Below are 5,905 nucleotides of genomic sequence, written 5' to 3' on the forward strand. Positions count from 1 at the left end.
AATAGAGGAATCAAAAGAGATACGCAGAACAACATTCATAATTCATAATTTTAGGATTAGATGTAGTTTTTAGAGAGAGAGGTTCTTTCCTCTCTCTTAGGATTAGGATTTAGGATTTCTATTATGTTTAAGTTATGATCTATCCAATCACAGGTTCAATGTTCTTTTAATTTATTTTCTACTCTTACTTATTTCATTACTTTAATTGATATTTATCTTTTCGATTTGGCTTATGAACCATTCATGTTATGATTTTCTTAATTAATATATTTTGAGGTATTTCAGATTTGATTTTTGCTTTAATGATTTCAATTCAATTTAGATTTATTTTCCCCTTTTTGGATTTGGTTAAGTATTTAGCAACCCTTAAGTTATCAAACTCAGCTGTTGATTGAAATTGAATTCCTTGCTGGTTAATTTGCACTCCAATAACTCTAGTCTCTCCATAGGAGTTGACTGGTATATGAGGATCAAATCAATTTGTTCACTTGACTTTCCTTTGTTTAGCAAGGGTTAATTGAAGTGAGAGCAAAATCCAATTCTCATCACACCTGATAAGGATAACTAGGATAGGACTTCAATTTCTTACACCTTGCCAAGAGATTTTATTAATTATTAATTTATTTTTTTTGCCATTTAAATTACCTGTTCCTTATTTCAAAAATAAACCCAAAAATATACAATTTTCCATAACCAATAATAAATCATACTGCCCTGCAACTCCTTGAGAGATGACCCGAGGTTTAAATACTTCGGTTATCAATTTTATTGGGTTTTGTTACTTGTGACAACCAAACTTTTGCATGAAAGGATGATTGCATGGTTTAGAAACTATACTTGCAACGAGAATTTATTATAAATTCTAAACCATCAATCTTCAGTTCATCAAAATGGCGCCGTTGCCGGAGAATTGTAAACGTCTGCCTTATTATTGGTTATTGTAAATATTTTTATTTTTCTTGTTTATTTCTTTTTATTTTTGAAATTTTCTATTATTTACTATGAATTCTCACCCCTATCGCTTTGAGATTGGTTCTAATAATGTTGAAAGGAATGGAAGCTATAACAGGAACATGCATCAAGGTCAAAACAATCAGAGATGGACGGAGCCACGAGGATCTGATCAACCCTTTAGGCAACAACACCTTCCAAACTATCATGGATGACGACCATTCAATAATGCATGTCAGAACAATAGTTATGGTGGACCCCCTTGTAATTACCGACAAGCCCCATCATACGCCTATGAACCACCTCCTCAACACAGCTTTGAACCACCACACTCACAAGCCAACTACCACCATTCACCTCCATATGACCCTAACCCGTATCCACCCTAATTCCAACCTAATTACTCCCAAGAACTACCACTTCCCTATGTACCACATCCATATCCATCACTCCAAGAATCAAGGGAGCAACTCAAGGAAATATTTGAAAAATTTTGTGCCACACTTCACCAATTGAATCAAGCAATAAATAGACTACCTTCCCGACGTTCGGATACTCAAGGAACCCCATGGCTTCATGTGTGCAATCTAATGAAGAACGCAGCATTAAGGAGATACTAGAAACCCCACTAAATAGTACGGAGCATGATTTTATACTGGAACAAGTGGAAGAAGCTGAAATTATCGAAGAAGAAGAATTGGTTGAACACTTAGGAGATGCTGAACCTCCATGGGAATCCAGAATTGTGGAGAATTCCGTCAGGAAAAGTGCAGTTGATGCTAAGAAGGATAGTGCACAACCCCCGAAGCAAGAATCCTATGAAGACCTGGACGGAATAAGTCAAAAAGAAAGTTTCCTTGATAATGAAGATCACGAGTCAAGCTCTCCTAGTAATGAACTTGCATCCGCAAGTGAATTCTTTAAGATGGAAGAATCTTCCCCAAGTGAATACGAAGATGATGCGGAGGTAGATTTTTCGCAACCTCCAACTTATGACTTGAGTGATGAGGAAGATATCGAAGACTTGGATCAAGATGTGGTTGAAATTGAAGAAATTTGCAACAAAATGGAGGAATTCACAGAAGAACACGAGGGAGTAAAGCTTGCAAAACCACTGGAAACGCATATCCCAAGACTATTACCACCCAATACTAAATTTAAGTGGGTAAAATCCTTAGCTTTTATCTTTACTTTTTCACTTGAATATGGTTTACTTGAAACAGATGGTCATCTTAGAGCTCTTTGTGGCCTTAAGAGTAAAAGGGAAATAGTTCGTGCTCACGGCTGGTATGCAAGACTCGATAAGGTTTCACGCTTCAATCTGAAGTGTAAGGATTGGTTTCGAGTTCGATTGAATGGGTTTCGAAAAATGTTTGGTCATCTTGGTGAGAATGCAACTTCCAAACCGCCTGGCTGGAAAAATGTAGATCAAGACAAAGGCAGATATAAAAGCAAAGTTTGGGATCCTGGAATCTACTCTGACATTCAACACCCCGGAAGCCTAAGAATCTGTTTGAAACTGCTCAAGGGCTTTACATGCCTAGTTTGGGACCCCGGAGGCTGTTGGCATTCCAAACAGTTGTGGAGATTTTTGGATGAATTCAAGCACAAGCCACCATAGCAGGAAGCTCATCAAATGTCCAACTTAAGGACTTTAACTAAAAGTGCTAGGTGGGAGCCAACCCACCATGGTATGATCGTTCCTTTTTCAATTTTATTTCATTTTGTTTGTTTTTATTTTATTTTATTTTCATTGAACCTGGAATTATTCATAGCATCTAAATTAGCATTGCATACTGCATAACTACATAAAATAATAATAATAAAAAAAAATCACCCACGCGAGCGCGTAGGCCACGCGTGGGCGTCGACTAGAAATCGGCATAAAGATCCAACACCCAGAAAGTTGGGATGGAATCGTACGGCTGGTGTGCCTTTAGCACAAATTGGCCCACGCGTTCGCATCCCTGACGCGAACGCGTCACTTGCACTACGCACATCCCACACAAAAGCGTGAGCGACGCGTACGCGTTGCATGGATTTTAGGGAACCTCATAGAAACAGAGAGTTGCGCCAAAACGACGCTGGAATCGTGCGTTTAGCACAATTCTGTGCGACGCATTTGCGTACCCCACACGTATGCATCACCTTCATTATCCTACAATCACACGATCGCGTCAATGACGCGTTCGCGTCAGCACCCTTTTGCCCCAATCATGCGATTGCGTGATTCACGCATTCGCGTGGATTCAAAATCCTTAACCCCAACCCACGCGAAACCCTACCATTCCGTGTCACCCCGAAACCCCCCCACCCCCCTTTGCAACCTCTCTTCCCCCATCCCCCAACCACCACCACTCCTCGTCAGCCAGCCTCGACCGCCGTGCCGCTATCCTGACCGCCGCAGTACACCGCCGACGCTCCCCCCTTCTTCTTCTTCTCCTTCCTCCCTTTCTTCCCTTCCCCTTCTCCCCTTTCCTCCTCCCTCCACAACCACCAAACCCCACTGCCGCCACCCCATCACCGAGCCACCACCATTGCGCCACCACCAGCCACCACAACACAACCCTCAACCCCTTCTCCTCCCCCTCTTAACCCTCATCCACCCAAACCACCACATAGCCCCCTGCCCACCATGGACCACCGCCGCGCCGCCACCCATCGCCGCTGCATCACCAACACCACCACCACATTCCCACCATCTCTCTGTTCCATACATTTATTCTTCTGCGCACCAGGTTCCACCGAATACTGAATCCTGTTTCCTGTTAATTAGTTTTCTTATTTTTTTTCAAAATTAGGATAGTTAGAGATGCATGATTTTAGTGGATTTTAGGTGGTTAGGTAGCTAGGATGTGGTTAGTGGATTTAGGCCTGATAATTGCACCGTTCTTGCTAATTGTTTCTATCTGATTCGAATTCTGAATATGCTGTGATGATTCTGTTCATATGTTGCTCTTCATATTTGATGCTGAAGTTAAACTGTTCTTTAATGTTCTTGCTATTCAGCACTATTTACTTTGATATGAACTATTTTTTTCTGTTGTTTACTACCCCGGAACATCCAATTTTAGCCGGAATGCTGCCCAATTTTCTGCAAATTTATGGTTTAATCTACTCCCATTCATGTATTGGTTTGAAAACTCATTATTTTGTATTACTTGGCTACAACCAAACCAATTCATGCACAGGCTAGCATCCTTATTCCTTTTTGTTCCCTGAGTACTAAATTGCTTATTGATGATTTTATTCTCATTTTACACTTACTTTATCTATAGAAATTACCATCAATAAACTACAATCCTTGCTTAAATATGAGTTGATTGTTCTTCAAGTTTGTAAATTTCTTGGTAACTAGGAAAACTATTCTCCTGCCACTCACTTTAACTTCCTTTTTAACTCCTAACCAGTTTAACTTTCTAACTTCTCTTTTCGGTTTTTACCTAACTACTCTAACTTCCTAACTCAAGGCAAGATTACTGTTTTTCCTAATTAACTTGAATTCTACTTCTATTACATTTTGGATTGTGATTTTTACTCCCAGACTTTTAACTCGAATTCAATCCAAAATGTACATATACTTACCTGATTTCCTACTTCTATTGCTCTTTTGCCTTTATGCTTACATTGACAAAATCCTACTTGCCTACTTGTTTTCCTGCTTTAGTTCTTTAATTATATCCTGCTACTTTTGCTTTTCAGTATGTCTGATCCCAAAAGAAAAGAAAAAGGCAAGGCAACTACAGGCAAACGGAAAAGAGGAGAATCTTCTACCTCTTTCCTAGATATCCTTCACGACGATTCCTGGCGAGAAAAGAACTTTACCCTGCAGAAAAAGGCCGACCAGCTCCTCACTGCCACAGATCAAGTCAAATTTGCAAACAGATATTGTGAGCTAAAGTATCCCGTGTTTGCCACTTCCAGGAACCTCTACCTGGAAAGAACTCTTAAAATTTCAGAAGAACTCACCCAGTACACTTCCGAACAGATAAAACAAAGAGGCTGGTTATTCTTGGAAAGGAACTTAACAGAGGTCAATGCATCCTAGGTCAGAAAATTTTACTGTAACTATTTCAAGACTTCCCTGGATGTAGTACACCTCAGAGGGAAACAAATTTTAGTCACTGAGGATGCTATTGAGGACCTGAGCAGGCTGGATGATAAACCCATATCTTATGATATATTTTATGCTCAATTCGAGTGATTTATTCAATCCTTCACCCACTTATTCATGTGAAATTGCATGGTTTTACTTTCCCTTCCTTATTATGTGATATATGTGAAAAAACATGTTTTCTATGCTTTAAAAATAATTATTTTAATTATCTTTTATTACCATTCGATGCTGTGATATGTGTGTTAAGTATTTTCAGATCTCCTAAGGCAGGAATGATTTAAAGGATGGAAAGGAAACATATAAAATGGAAGGAAAGCACAAAATGGAGTTTTTGAAGAAACTGGCAGCGACACGAACGCATGGACGACGCAGCCGGGTGCCCAGCGCGAAATGGCAGTGATGTGAATGCGTGACTGACGCGAACGCGCACCTTGAGCAGAACGCAGATGACGCGTATGCGTGACCGAAGCGAACGCGTGATAAGGAAAACTCCCAGATGACGCGACCGCGTGACCCACGCGGATGCGTGACAGACGCCACGCACCAGAAACTGCAGAAAACGCTCCCAGCGATTTCTGAAACCCTTTTTGGCAAAGATCCAAGTACAGAAAGCACAGATTAGAGGTTATAAAGTGGAGGAATGCATCCATTCACGAAAAAGGGCCTTCAATAATTCACTTTTCACAATTTAGATGTAGTTTTTAGAGAGAGAGGTTCTCTCCTCTCTCTTAGGATTCAGGATTAGGATTCCTCTTAAAGGATTTAGGACTTTTATTATTTCATCTTATAATTTCTGCTGAATTACCAGGTTCAATGTTCCTTTTATTTATTTTCCCA

This window comes from Arachis ipaensis, chromosome B6 (genome assembly GCF_059453495.1).
Source record: "Arachis ipaensis isolate K30076 ecotype BB chromosome B6, ASM5945349v1, whole genome shotgun sequence".
In the NCBI taxonomy this organism is placed as follows: Eukaryota; Viridiplantae; Streptophyta; class Magnoliopsida; order Fabales; family Fabaceae; genus Arachis; species Arachis ipaensis.